General features: G+C 48.4%; 9 non-coding genes across 9 annotated transcripts; all 9 read left to right on the top strand.

The window, feature by feature from the left end:
* Positions 1-469: 469 nt before the first annotated feature.
* Positions 470-660, top strand: LOC142680511 (U2 spliceosomal RNA). The gene has a single exon (XR_012852987.1). It is a non-coding gene; the product is annotated as a U2 spliceosomal RNA (small nuclear RNA).
* Positions 661-1,776: 1,116 nt separating this feature from the next.
* On the top strand, positions 1,777-1,967 carry LOC142680510 (U2 spliceosomal RNA). Its single transcript, XR_012852986.1, has one exon. It is a non-coding gene; the product is annotated as a U2 spliceosomal RNA (small nuclear RNA).
* Positions 1,968-3,234: 1,267 nt separating this feature from the next.
* LOC142680509 (U2 spliceosomal RNA) lies at positions 3,235-3,425 on the top strand. The gene has a single exon (XR_012852985.1). It is a non-coding gene; the product is annotated as a U2 spliceosomal RNA (small nuclear RNA).
* Positions 3,426-4,718: 1,293 nt separating this feature from the next.
* On the top strand, positions 4,719-4,909 carry LOC142680841 (U2 spliceosomal RNA). Its single transcript, XR_012853256.1, has one exon. It is a non-coding gene; the product is annotated as a U2 spliceosomal RNA (small nuclear RNA).
* A 1,273-nt stretch (positions 4,910-6,182) lies between these two features.
* Positions 6,183-6,373, top strand: LOC142680508 (U2 spliceosomal RNA). Its single transcript, XR_012852984.1, has one exon. It is a non-coding gene; the product is annotated as a U2 spliceosomal RNA (small nuclear RNA).
* A 1,261-nt stretch (positions 6,374-7,634) lies between these two features.
* Positions 7,635-7,825, top strand: LOC142680506 (U2 spliceosomal RNA). Its single transcript, XR_012852983.1, has one exon. It is a non-coding gene; the product is annotated as a U2 spliceosomal RNA (small nuclear RNA).
* Positions 7,826-9,084: 1,259 nt separating this feature from the next.
* Positions 9,085-9,275, top strand: LOC142680505 (U2 spliceosomal RNA). Its single transcript, XR_012852982.1, has one exon. It is a non-coding gene; the product is annotated as a U2 spliceosomal RNA (small nuclear RNA).
* A 1,275-nt stretch (positions 9,276-10,550) lies between these two features.
* Positions 10,551-10,741, top strand: LOC142680504 (U2 spliceosomal RNA). The gene has a single exon (XR_012852981.1). It is a non-coding gene; the product is annotated as a U2 spliceosomal RNA (small nuclear RNA).
* Positions 10,742-12,005: 1,264 nt separating this feature from the next.
* Positions 12,006-12,196, top strand: LOC142680503 (U2 spliceosomal RNA). Its single transcript, XR_012852980.1, has one exon. It is a non-coding gene; the product is annotated as a U2 spliceosomal RNA (small nuclear RNA).
* The last annotated feature ends 1,135 nt before the right edge of the window (positions 12,197-13,331 follow it).

The following is a 13,331-nucleotide window of genomic DNA, read 5'->3' as shown; positions in this document are numbered from 1 at the left end:
TGTCATAGTGGAGACCTCAGGAGCCAGAGCCAGCTTTCTGACATCATAATGGGGCCTCAGAGATAAAAGCCTGGGCCCAGGCAGTGTTGGTCAGTGCTGCTCAGCAGGCAGCACTGGACTGGATTAAAGCTGATACAAGGTGTGAAAGGAGAAGGGGTGGCAGTGGGCATGCACTTACTGCTGCTGCTGCTGCTGCTGCTGCCAGTGTTTGCACGGCAGGATGGCATTTGGGCGTTGCCAGGAAGGCGTTTTTATGTCGATTCCTCTTTCAGCACTGCATTGTGGTGCAAGCAAAAGAAGCAAATCCTGTCTTGCTTCCTCTCCGGCCTTTATTCACCTCCCGCTTAGTAGCTGTGAGTGTGTGTGAGCCTGCAGGGCCCCATGGAATTGCCTAGGAGTAGGCTGAATCGCTGCAATGGGTGAACAGCAGTATTGGGCAGGCTCGGTCAACGCGCGGCCCGTTCGGGTTATCGCTTCTCGGCCTTTTGGCTAAGATCAAGTGTAGTATCTGTTCTTATCAGTTTAATATCTGATACGTCCCCTATCTGGGGACCATATATTAAATGGATTTTTAGAACAGGGAGATGGAAATAGAGCTTGCTCTGTCCACTCCACGCATTGACCTGGTATTGCAGTATTTCCAGGACCGGTGCACCCTTTCCTTATGTGTTTACTAAAATCAGATTCCAAAAGTGCTTTTTGTGTTTGCCATTGTTTTTGTCTTTCGGATGGGATCTCCCCTTTTAATCCCATTATTTCAACACCTGTTGGACAATGCATTTGTACAGTCATGTGTGATAATGAGCTAATTTATTAAATGCAATTAATTAATACATTGCCACCTCTTGTTTTGTGTCGTCTGTGTTTCTGTGTTTCCGGCATTTCATATTGGAACAGCTCATTCACCTTCCTTGTCTTCTCTCCGCCCTCCCTCCTAGGTAGGTAGCTGCACCTGAGCCAGCCACTGATTGATGCAGCACCATAGTCAAATAGTGGAGTGGAGTAGGGGAACAGCAAACAGCCATTAAAGCAGCCAGCCCGCCCGCCCGCCCGTCACAATGGACCTACCTGTGTACACTAGATGGATGTGATGGAATGTACTGTGGTCCCTACATTTCAAGAAGAAGTAAGAATTGCAGTTGCAACAAACCCTTGCTTGCCTACAAAGAGAGCAGCAATTTGGATTTGTTACTATGTTACCTGGAAGAATAACAAACTGTGCAAGGATGGAGGTTGTAGGAGCAAGGAGAACAAGTTGTCTGTAAAGTTGGTGGATGCCTATTTTCCATTTTGCAGTCCCTTGTCTCCCTCTTGTGGCCTCCTGGAGGCAACTAGCTGTGCAAAAAAAAGACAGCCTGGGGGCCGGCTGTTGAGTTGTCCTCTCAGGCAACACTGAGTGACTGACTGAGCCGCACCGTCTTATATAAAGTTCAGATGGAACTTTGCACGTGTCATAGTGGAGACCTCAGGAGCCAGAGCCAGCTTTCTGACATCATAATGGGGCCTCAGAGATAAAAGCCTGGGCCCAGGCAGTGTTGGTCAGTGCTGCTCAGCAGGCAGCACTGGACTGGATTAAAGCTGATACAAGGTGTGAAAGGAGAAGGGGTGGCAGTGGGCATGCACTTACTGCTGCTGCTGCTGCTGCTGCTGCCAGTGTTTGCACGGCAGGAGGGCATTTGGGCGTTGCCAGGAAGGCGTTTTTATGTCAATTCCTCCTCTTTCAGCACTGCATTGTGGTGCAAGCAAAAGAAGCAAAACGCGCGGCACGTTCGGGTTATCGCTTCTCGGCCTTTTGGCTAAGATCAAGTGTAGTATCTGTTCTTATCAGTTTAATATCTGATACGTCCCCTATCTGGGGACCATATATTAAATGGATTTTTAGAACAGGGAGATGGAAATAGAGCTTGCTCTGTCCACTCCACGCATTGACCTGGTATTGCAGTATTTCCAGGACCGGTGCACCCTTTCCTTATGTGTTTACTAAAATCAGATTCCAAAAGTGCTTTTTGTGTTTGCCATTGTTTTTGTCTTTCGGATGGGATCTCCCCTTTTAATCCCATTATTTCAACACCTGTTGGACAATGCATTTGTACAGTCATGTGTGATAATGAGCTAATTTATTAAATGCAATTAATTAATACATTGCCACCTCTTGTTTTGTGTCGTCTGTGTTTCTGTGTTTCCGGCATTTCACATTGGAACAGCTCATTCACCTTCCTTGTCTTCTCTCCGCCCTCCCTCCTAGGTAGGTAGCTGCACCTGAGCCAGCCACTGATTGATGCAGCACCATAGTCAAATAGTGGAGTGGAGTAGGGGAACAGCAAACAGCCATTAAAGCAGCCAGCCCGCCCGCCCGCCCGTCACAATGGACCTACCTGTGTACACTAGATGGATGTGATGGAATGTACTGTGGTCCCTACATTTCAAGAAGAAGTAAGAATTGCAGTTGCAACAAACCCTTGCTTGCCTACAAAGAGAGCAGCAATTTGGATTTGTTACTATGTTACCAGGAAGAATAACAAACTGTGTAAGGATGGAGGTTGTAGGAGCAAGGAGAACAAGTTGTCTGTAAAGTTGGTGGATGCCTATTTTCCATTTTGCAGTCCCTTGTCTCCCTCTTGTGGCCTCCTGGAGGCAACTAGCTGTGCAAAAAAAAGACAGCCTGGGGGCCGGCTGTTGCAGTGTTGCCCTCTCAGGCAACACTGAGTGACTGACTGAGCCGCACCGTCTTATATAAAGTTCAGACGGAACTTTGCACGTGTCATAGTGGAGACCTCAGGAGCCAGAGCCAGCTTTCTGACATCATAATGGGGCCTCAGAGATAAAAGCCTGGGCCCAGGCAGTGTTGGTCAGTGCTGCTCAGCAGGCAGCACTGGACTGGATTAAAGCTGATACAAGGTGTGAAAGGAGAAAGGGTGGCAGTGGGCATGCACTTACTGCTGCTGCTGCTGCTGCTGCTGCTGCCAGTGATTGCACGGCAGGAGGGCATTTGGGCGTTGCCAGGAAGGCGTTTTTATGTCGATTCCTCCTCTTTCAGCACTGCATTGTGGTGCAAGCAAAAGAAGCAAATCCTGTCTTGCTTCCTCTCCGGCCTTTATTCACCTCCCGCTTAGTAGCTGTGAGTGTGTGTGAGCCTGCAGGGCCCCATGGAATTGCCTAGGAGTAGGCTGAATCGCTGCAAGGGGTGAACAGCAGTATTGGGCAGGCTCGGTCAACGCGCGGCCCGTTCGGGTTATCGCTTCTCGGCCTTTTGGCTAAGATCAAGTGTAGTATCTGTTCTTATCAGTTTAATATCTGATACGTCCCCTATCTGGGGACCATATATTAAATGGATTTTTAGAACAGGGAGATGGAAATAGAGCTTGCTCTGTCCACTCCACGCATTGACCTGGTATTGCAGTATTTCCAGGACCGGTGCACCCTTTCCTTATGTGTTTACTAAAATCAGATTCCAAAAGTGCTTTTTGTGTTTGCCATTGTTTTTGTCTTTCGGATGGGATCTCCCCTTTTAATCCCATTATTTCAACACCTGTTGGACAATGCATTTGTACAGTCATGTGTGATAATGAGCTAATTTATTAAATGCAATTAATTAATACATTGCCACCTCTTGTTTTGTGTCGTCTGTGTTTCTGTGTTTCCGGCATTTCACATTGGAACAGCTCATTCACCTTCCTTGTCTTCTCTCCGCCCTCCCTCCTAGGTAGGTTAAAGAGCTGCACCTGAGCCAGCCACTGATTGATGCAGCACCATAGTCAAATAGTGGAGTGGAGTAGGGGAACAGCAAACAGCCATTAAAGCAGCCAGCCCGCCCGCCCGCCCGTCACAATGGACCTACCTGTGTACACTAGATGGATGTGATGGAATGTACTGTGGTCCCTACATTTCAAGAAGAAGTAAGAATTGCAGTTGCAACAAACCCTTGCTTGCCTACAAAGAGAGCAGCAATTTGGATTTGTTACTATGTTACCAGGAAGAATAACAAACTGTGTAAGGATGGAGGTTGTAGGAGCAAGGAGAACAAGTTGTCTGTAAAGTTGGTGGATGCCTATTTTCCATTTTGCAGTCCCTTGTCTCCCTCTTGTGGCCTCCTGGAGGCAACTAGCTGTGCAAAAAAAAGACAGCCTGGGGGCCGGCTGTTGCAGTGTTGCCCTCTCAGGCAACACTGAGTGACTGACTGAGCCGCACCGTCTTATATAAAGTTCAGACGGAACTTTGCACGTGTCATAGTGGAGACCTCAGGAGCCAGAGCCAGCTTTCTGACATCATAATGGGGCCTCAGAGATAAAAGCCTGGGCCCAGGCAGTGTTGGTCAGTGCTGCTCAGCAGGCAGCACTGGACTGGATTAAAGCTGATACAAGGTGTGAAAGGAGAAAGGGTGGCAGTGGGCATGCACTTACTGCTGCTGCTGCTGCTGCTGCTGCTGCTGCTGCTGCTGCTGCTGCTGCCAGTGATTGCACGGCAGGAGGGCATTTGGGCGTTGCCAGGAAGGCGTTTTTATGTCGATTCCTCCTCTTTCAGCACTGCATTGTGGTGCAAGCAAAAGAAGCAAATCCTGTCTTGCTTCCTCTCCGGCCTTTATTCACCTCCCGCTTAGTAGCTGTGAGTGTGTGTGAGCCTGCAGGGCCCCATGGAATTGCCTAGGAGTAGGCTGAATCGCTGCAAGGGGTGAACAGCAGTATTGGGCAGGCTCGGTCAACGCGCGGCCCGTTCGGGTTATCGCTTCTCGGCCTTTTGGCTAAGATCAAGTGTAGTATCTGTTCTTATCAGTTTAATATCTGATACGTCCCCTATCTGGGGACCATATATTAAATGGATTTTAAGAACAGGGAGATGGAAATAGAGCTTGCTCTGTCCACTCCACGCATTGACCTGGTATTGCAGTATTTCCAGGACCGGTGCACCCTTTCCTTATGTGTTTACTAAAATCAGATTCCAAAAGTGCTTTTTGTGTTTGCCATTGTTTTTGTCTTTCGGATGGGATCTCCCCTTTTAATCCCATTATTTCAACACCTGTTGGACAATGCATTTGTACAGTCATGTGTGATAATGAGCTAATTTATTAAATGCAATTAATTAATACATTGCCACCTCTTGTTTTGTGTCGTCTGTGTTTCTGTGTTTCCGGCATTTCACATTGGAACAGCTCATTCACCTTCCTTGTCTTCTCTCCGCCCTCCCTCCTAGGTAGGTTAAAGAGCTGCACCTGAGCCAGCCACTGATTGATGCAGCACCATAGTCAAATAGTGGAGTGGAGTAGGGGAACAGCAAACAGCCATTAAAGCAGCCAGCCCGCCCGCCCGCCCGTCACAATGGACCTACCTGTGTACACTAGATGGATGTGATGGAATGTACTGTGGTCCCTACATTTCAAGAAGAAGTAAGAATTGCAGTTGCAACAAACCCTTGCTTGCCTACAAAGAGAGCAGCAATTTGGATTTGTTACTATGTTACCTGGAAGAATAACAAACTGTGCAAGGATGGAGGTTGTAGGAGCAAGGAGAACAAGTTGTCTGTAAAGTTGGTGGATGCCTATTTTCCATTTTGCAGTCCCTTGTCTCCCTCTTGTGGCCTCCTGGAGGCAACTAGCTGTGCAAAAAAAAAGACAGCCTGGGGGCCGGCTGTTGCAGTGTTGCCCTCTCAGGCAACACTGAGTGACTGACTGAGCCGCACCGTCTTATATAAAGTTCAGACGGAACTTTGCACGTGTCATAGTGGAGACCTCAGGAGCCAGAGCCAGCTTTCTGACATCATAATGGGGCCTCAGAGATAAAAGCCTGGGCCCAGGCAGTGTTGGTCAGTGCTGCTCAGCAGGCAGCACTGGACTGGATTAAAGCTGATACAAGGTGTGAAAGGAGAAGGGGTGGAAGTGGGCATGCACTTATTGCTGCTGCTGCTGCTGCTGCTGCTGCCAGTGTTTGCACGGCAGGAGGGCATTTGGGCGTTGCCAGGAAGGCGTTTTTATGTCGATTCCTCCTCTTTCAGCACTGCATTGTGGTGCAAGCAAAAGAAGCAAATCCTGTCTTGCTTCCTCTCCGGCCTTTATTCACCTCCCGCTTAGTAGCTGTGAGTGTGTGTGAGCCTGCAGGGCCCCATGGAATTGCCTAGGAGTAGGCTGAATCGCTGCAAGGGGTGAACAGCAGTATTGGGCAGGCTCGGTCAACGCGCGGCCCGTTCGGGTTATCGCTTCTCGGCCTTTTGGCTAAGATCAAGTGTAGTATCTGTTCTTATCAGTTTAATATCTGATACGTCCCCTATCTGGGGACCATATATTAAATGGATTTTTAGAACAGGGAGATGGAAATAGAGCTTGCTCTGTCCACTCCACGCATTGACCTGGTATTGCAGTATTTCCAGGACCGGTGCACCCTTTCCTTATGTGTTTACTAAAATCAGATTCCAAAAGTGCTTTTTGTGTTTGCCATTGTTTTTGTCTTTCGGATGGGATCTCCCCTTTTAATCCCATTATTTCAACACCTGTTGGACAATGCATTTGTACAGTCATGTGTGATAATGAGCTAATTTATTAAATGCAATTAATTAATACATTGCCACCTCTTGTTTTGTGTCGTCTGTGTTTCTGTGTTTCCGGCATTTCACATTGGAACAGCTCATTCACCTTCCTTGTCTTCTCTCCGCCCTCCCTCCTAGGTAGGTAGCTGCACCTGAGCCAGCCACTGATTGATGCAGCACCATAGTCAAATAGTGGAGTGGAGTAGGGGAACAGCAAACAGCCATTAAAGCAGCCAGCCCGCCCGCCCGCCCGTCACAATGGACCTACCTGTGTACACTAGATGGATGTGATGGAATGTACTGTGGTCCCTACATTTCAAGAAGAAGTAAGAATTGCAGTTGCAACAAACCCTTGCTTGCCTACAAAGAGAGCAGCAATTTGGATTTGTTACTATGTTACCAGGAAGAATAACAAACTGTGCAAGGATGGAGGTTGTAGGAGCAAGGAGAACAAGTTGTCTGTAAAGTTGGTGGATGCCTATTTTCCATTTTGCAGTCCCTTGTCTCCCTCTTGTGGCCTCCTGGAGGCAACTAGCTGTGCAAAAAAAAGACAGCCTGGGGGCCGGCTGTTGCAGTGTTGCCCTCTCAGGCAACACTGAGTGACTGACTGAGCCGCACCGTCTTATATAAAGTTCAGACGGAACTTTGCACGTGTCATAGTGGAGACCTCAGGAGCCAGAGCCAGCTTTCTGACATCATAATGGGGCCTCAGAGATAAAAGCCTGGGCCCAGGCAGTGTTGGTCAGTGCTGCTCAGCAGGCAGCACTGGACTGGATTAAAGCTGATACAAGGTTTGAAAGGAGAAGGGGTGGCAGTGGGCATGCACTTACTGCTGCTGCTGCTGCTGCTGCCAGTGTTTGCACGGCAGGAGGGCATTTGGGCGTTGCCAGGAAGGCGTTTTTATGTCGATTCCTCCTCTTTCAGCACTGCATTGTGGTGCAAGCAAAAGAAGCAAATCCTGTCTTGCTTCCTCTCCGGCCTTTATTCACCTCCCGCTTAGTAGCTGTGAGTGTGTGTGAGCCTGCAGGGCCCCATGGAATTGCCTAGGAGTAGGCTGAATCGCTGCAAGGGGTGAACAGCAGTATTGGGCAGGCTCGGTCAACGCGCGGCCCGTTCGGGTTATCGCTTCTCGGCCTTTTGGCTAAGATCAAGTGTAGTATCTGTTCTTATCAGTTTAATATCTGATACGTCCCCTATCTGGGGACCATATATTAAATGGATTTTTAGAACAGGGAGATGGAAATAGAGCTTGCTCTGTCCACTCCACGCATTGACCTGGTATTGCAGTATTTCCAGGACCGGTGCACCCTTTCCTTATGTGTTTACTAAAATCAGATTTCAAAAGTGCTTTTTGTGTTTGCCATTGTTTTTGTCTTTCGGATGGGATCTCCCCTTTTAATCCCATTATTTCAACACCTGTTGGACAATGCATTTGTACAGTCATGTGTGATAATGAGCTAATTTATTAAATGCAATTAATTAATACATTGCCACCTCTTGTTTTGTGTCGTCTGTGTTTCTGTGTTTCCGGCATTTCACATTGGAACAGCTCATTCACCTTCCTTGTCTTCTCTCCGCCCTCCCTCCTAGGTAGGTTAAAGAGCTGCACCTGAGCCAGCCACTGATTGATGCAGCACCATAGTCAAATAGTGGAGTGGAGTAGGGGAACAGCAAACAGCCATTAAAGCAGCCAGCCCGCCCGCCCGTCACAATGGACCTACCTGTGTACACTAGATGGATGTGATGGAATGTACTGTGGTCCCTACATTTCAAGAAGAAGTAAGAATTGCAGTTGCAACAAACCCTTGCTTGCCTACAAAGAGAGCAGCAATTTGGATTTGTTACTATGTTACCTGGAAGAATAACAAACTGTGCAAGGATGGAGGTTGTAGGAGCAAGGAGAACAAGTTGTCTGTAAAGTTGGTGGATGCCTATTTTCCATTTTGCAGTCCCTTGTCTCCCTCTTGTGGCCTCCTGGAGGCAACTAGCTGTGCAAAAAAAAGACAGCCTGGGGGCCGGCTGTTGCAGTGTTGCCCTCTCAGGCAACACTGAGTGACTGACTGAGCCGCACCGTCTTATATAAAGTTCAGACGGAACTTTGCACGTGTCATAGTGGAGACCTCAGGAGCCAGAGCCAGCTTTCTGACATCATAATGGGGCCTCAGAGATAAAAGCCTGGGCCCAGGCAGTGTTGGTCAGTGCTGCTCAGCAGGCAGCACTGGACTGGATTAAAGCTGATACAAGGTGTGAAAGGAGAAGGGGTGGCAGTGGGCATGCACTTACTGCTGCTGCTGCTGCTGCCAGTGTTTGCACGGCAGGAGGGCATTTGGGCGTTGCCAGGAAGGCGTTTTTATGTTGATTCCTCCTCTTTCAGCACTGCATTGTGGTGCAAGCAAAAGAAGCAAATCCTGTCTTGCTTCCTCTCCGGCCTTTATTCACCTCCCGCTTAGTAGCTGTGAGTGTGTGTGAGCCTGCAGGGCCCCATGGAATTGCCTAGGAGTAGGCTGAATCGCTGCAAGGGGTGAACAGCAGTATTGGGCAGGCTCGGTCAACGCGCGGCCCGTTCGGGTTATCGCTTCTCGGCCTTTTGGCTAAGATCAAGTGTAGTATCTGTTCTTATCAGTTTAATATCTGATACGTCCCCTATCTGGGGACCATATATTAAATGGATTTTTAGAACAGGGAGATGGAAATAGAGCTTGCTCTGTCCACTCCACGCATTGACCTGGTATTGCAGTATTTCCAGGACCGGTGCACCCTTTCCTTATGTGTTTACTAAAATCAGATTCCAAAAGTGCTTTTTGTGTTTGCCATTGTTTTTGTCTTTCGGATGGGATCTCCCCTTTTAATCCCATTATTTCAACACCTGTTGGACAATGCATTTGTACAGTCATGTGTGATAATGAGCTAATTTATTAAATGCAATTAATTAATACATTGCCACCTCTTGTTTTGTGTCGTCTGTGTTTCTGTGTTTCCGGCATTTCACATTGGAACAGCTCATTCACCTTCCTTGTCTTCTCTCCGCCCTCCCTCCTAGGTAGGTTAAAGAGCTGCACCTGAGCCAGCCACTGATTGATGCAGCACCATAGTCAAATAGTGGAGTGGAGTAGGGGAACAGCAAACAGCCATTAAAGCAGCCAGCCCGCCCGCCCGCCCGTCACAATGGACCTACCTGTGTACACTAGATGGATGTGATGGAATGTACTGTGGTCCCTACATTTCAAGAAGAAGTAAGAATTGCAGTTGCAACAAACCCTTGCTTGCCTACAAAGAGAGCAGCAATTTGGATTTGTTACTATGTTACCTGGAAGAATAACAAACTGTGCAAGGATGGAGGTTGTAGGAGCAAGGAGAACAAGTTGTCTGTAAAGTTGGTGGATGCCTATTTTCCATTTTGCAGTCCCTTGTCTCCCTCTTGTGGCCTCCTGGAGGCAACTAGCTGTGCAAAAAAAAGACAGCCTGGGGGCCGGCTGTTGCAGTGTTGCCCTCTCAGGCAACACTGAGTGACTGACTGAGCCGCACCGTCTTATATAAAGTTCAGACGGAACTTTGCACGTGTCATAGTGGAGACCTCAGGAGCCAGAGCCAGCTTTCTGACATCATAATGGGGCCTCAGAGATAAAAGCCTGGGCCCAGGCAGTGTTGGTCAGTGCTGCTCAGCAGGCAGCACTGGACTGGATTAAAGCTGATACAAGGTGTGAAAGGAGAAGGGGTGGCAGTGGGCATGCACTTACTGCTGCTGCTGCTGCTGCTGCTGCTGCTGCCAGTGTTTGCACGGCAGGAGGGCATTTGGGCGTTGCCAGGAAGGCGTTTTTATGTCGATTCCTCCTCTTTCAGCACTGCATTGTGGTGCAAGCAAAAGAAGCAAATCCTGTCTTGCTTCCTCTCCGGCCTTTATTCACCTCCCGCTTAGTAGCTGTGAGTGTGTGTGTGCCTGCAGGGCCCCATGGAATTGCCTAGGAGTAGGCTGAATCGCTGCAAGGGGTGAACAGCAGTATTGGGCAGGCTCGGTCAACGCGCGGCCCGTTCGGGTTATCGCTTCTCGGCCTTTTGGCTAAGATCAAGTGTAGTATCTGTTCTTATCAGTTTAATATCTGATACGTCCCCTATCTGGGGACCATATATTAAATGGATTTTTAGAACAGGGAGATGGAAATAGAGCTTGCTCTGTCCACTCCACGCATTGACCTGGTATTGCAGTATTTCCAGGACCGGTGCACCCTTTCCTTATGTGTTTACTAAAATCAGATTCCAAAAGTGCTTTTTGTGTTTGCCATTGTTTTTGTCTTTCGGATGGGATCTCCCCTTTTAATCCCATTATTTCAACACGTGTTGGACAATGCATTTGTACAGTCATGTGTGATAATGAGCTAATTTATTAAATGCAATTAATTAATACATTGCCACCTCTTGTTTTGTGTCGTCTGTGTTTCTGTGTTTCCGGCATTTCACATTGGAACAGCTCATTCACCTTCCTTGTCTTCTCTCCGCCCTCCCTCCTAGGTAGGTAGCTGCACCTGAGCCAGCCACTGATTGATGCAGCACCATAGTCAAATAGTGGAGTGGAGTAGGGGAACAGCAAACAGCCATTAAAGCAGCCAGCCCGCCCGCCCGCCCGTCACAATGGACCTACCTGTGTACACTAGATGGATGTGATGGAATGTACTGTGGTCCCTACATTTCAAGAAGAAGTAAGAATTGCAGTTGCAACAAACCCTTGCTTGCCTACAAAGAGAGCAGCAATTTGGATTTGTTACTATGTTACCTGGAAGAATAACAAACTGTGCAAGGATGGAGGTTGTAGGAGCAAGGAGAACAAGTTGTCTGTAAAGTTGGTGGATGCCTATTTTCCATTTTGCAGTCCCTTGTCTCCCTCTTGTGGCCTCCTGGAGGCAACTAGCTGTGCAAAAAAAAGACAGCCTGGGGGCCAGCTGTTGCAGTGTTGCCCTCTCAGGCAACACTGAGTGACTGACTGAGCCGCACCGTCTTATATAAAGTTCAGACGGAACTTTGCACGTGTCATAGTGGAGACCTCAGGAGCCAGAGCCAGCTTTCTGACATCATAATGGGGCCTCAGAGATAAAAGCCTGGGCCCAGGCAGTGTTGGTCAGTGCTGCTCAGCAGGCAGCACTGGACTGGATTAAAGCTGATACAAGGTGTGAAAGGAGAAGGGGTGGCAGTGGGCATGCACTTACTGCTGCTGCTGCTGCTGCTGCTGCCAGTGTTTGCACGGCAGGAGGGCATTTGGGCCTTGCCAGGAAGGCGTTTTTATGTCGATTCCTCCTCTTTCAGCACTGCATTGTGGTGCAAGCAAAAGAAGCAAATCCTGTCTTGCTTCCTCTCCGGCCTTTATTCACCTCCCGCTTAGTAGCTGTGAGTGTGTGTGAGCCTGCAGGGCCCCATGGAATTGCCTAGGAGTAGGCTGAATCGCTGCAAGGGGTGAACAGCAGTATTGGGCAGGCTCGGTCAACGCGCGGCCCGTTCGGGTTATCGCTTCTCGGCCTTTTGGCTAAGATCAAGTGTAGTATCTGTTCTTATCAGTTTAATATCTGATACGTCCCCTATCTGGGGACCATATATTAAATGGATTTTTAGAACAGGGAGATGGAAATAGAGCTTGCTCTGTCCACTCCACGCATTGACCTGGTATTGCAGTATTTCCAGGACCGGTGCACCCTTTCCTTATGTGTTTACTAAAATCAGATTCCAAAAGTGCTTTTTGTGTTTGCCATTGTTTTTGTCTTTCGGATGGGATCTCCCCTTTTAATCCCATTATTTCAACACCTGTTGGACAATGCATTTGTACAGTCATGTGTGATAATGAGCTAATTTATTAAATGCAATTAATTAATACATTGCCACCTCTTGTTTTGTGTCGTCTGTGTTTCTGTGTTTCCGGCATTTCACATTGGAACAGCTCATTCACCTTCCTTGTCTTCTCTCCGCCCTCCCTCCTAGGTAGGTTAAAGAGCTGCACCTGAGCCAGCCACTGATTGATGCAGCACCATAGTCAAATAGTGGAGTGGAGTAGGGGAACAGCAAACAGCCATTAAAGCAGCCAGCCCGCCCGCCCGCCCGTCACAATGGACCTACCTGTGTACACTAGATGGATGTGATGGAATGTACTGTGGTCCCTACATTTCAAGAAGAAGTAAGAATTGCAGTTGCAACAAACCCTTGCTTGCCTACAAAGAGAGCAGCAATTTGGATTTGTTACTATGTTACCTGGAAGAATAACAAACTGTGCAAGGATGGAGGTTGTAGGAGCAAGGAGAACAAGTTGTCTGTAAAGTTGGTGGATGCCTATTTTCCATTTTGCAGTCCCTTGTCTCCCTCTTGTGGCCTCCTGGAGGCAACTAGCTGTGCAAAAAAAAGACAGCCTGGGGGCCGGCTGTTGCAGTGTTGCCCTCTCAGGCAACACTGAGTGACTGACTGAGCCGCACCGTCTTATATAAAGTTCAGACGGAACTTTGCACGTGTCATAGTGGAGACCTCAGGAGCCAGAGCCAGCTTTCTGACATCATAATGGGGCCTCAGAGATAAAAGCCTGGGCCCAGGCAGTGTTGGTCAGTGCTGCTCAGCAGGCAGCACTGGACTGGATTAAAGCTGATACAAGGTGTGAAAGGAGAAGGGGTGGCAGTGGGCATGCACTTACTGCTGCTGCTGCTGCTGCTGCTGCTGCTGCCAGTGTTTGCACGGCAGGAGGGCATTTGGGCGTTGCCAGGAAGGCGTTTTTATGTCGATTCCTCCTCTTTCAGCACTGCATTGTGGTGCAAGCAAAAGAAGCAAATCCTGTCTTGCTTCCTCTCCGGCCT

Source organism: Rhinoderma darwinii (assembly GCF_050947455.1).
Source record: "Rhinoderma darwinii isolate aRhiDar2 chromosome 2 unlocalized genomic scaffold, aRhiDar2.hap1 SUPER_2_unloc_56, whole genome shotgun sequence".
NCBI classification, from domain to species: domain Eukaryota; kingdom Metazoa; phylum Chordata; class Amphibia; order Anura; family Rhinodermatidae; genus Rhinoderma; species Rhinoderma darwinii.
This window is presented reverse-complemented; position numbering and strand designations above follow the sequence as displayed.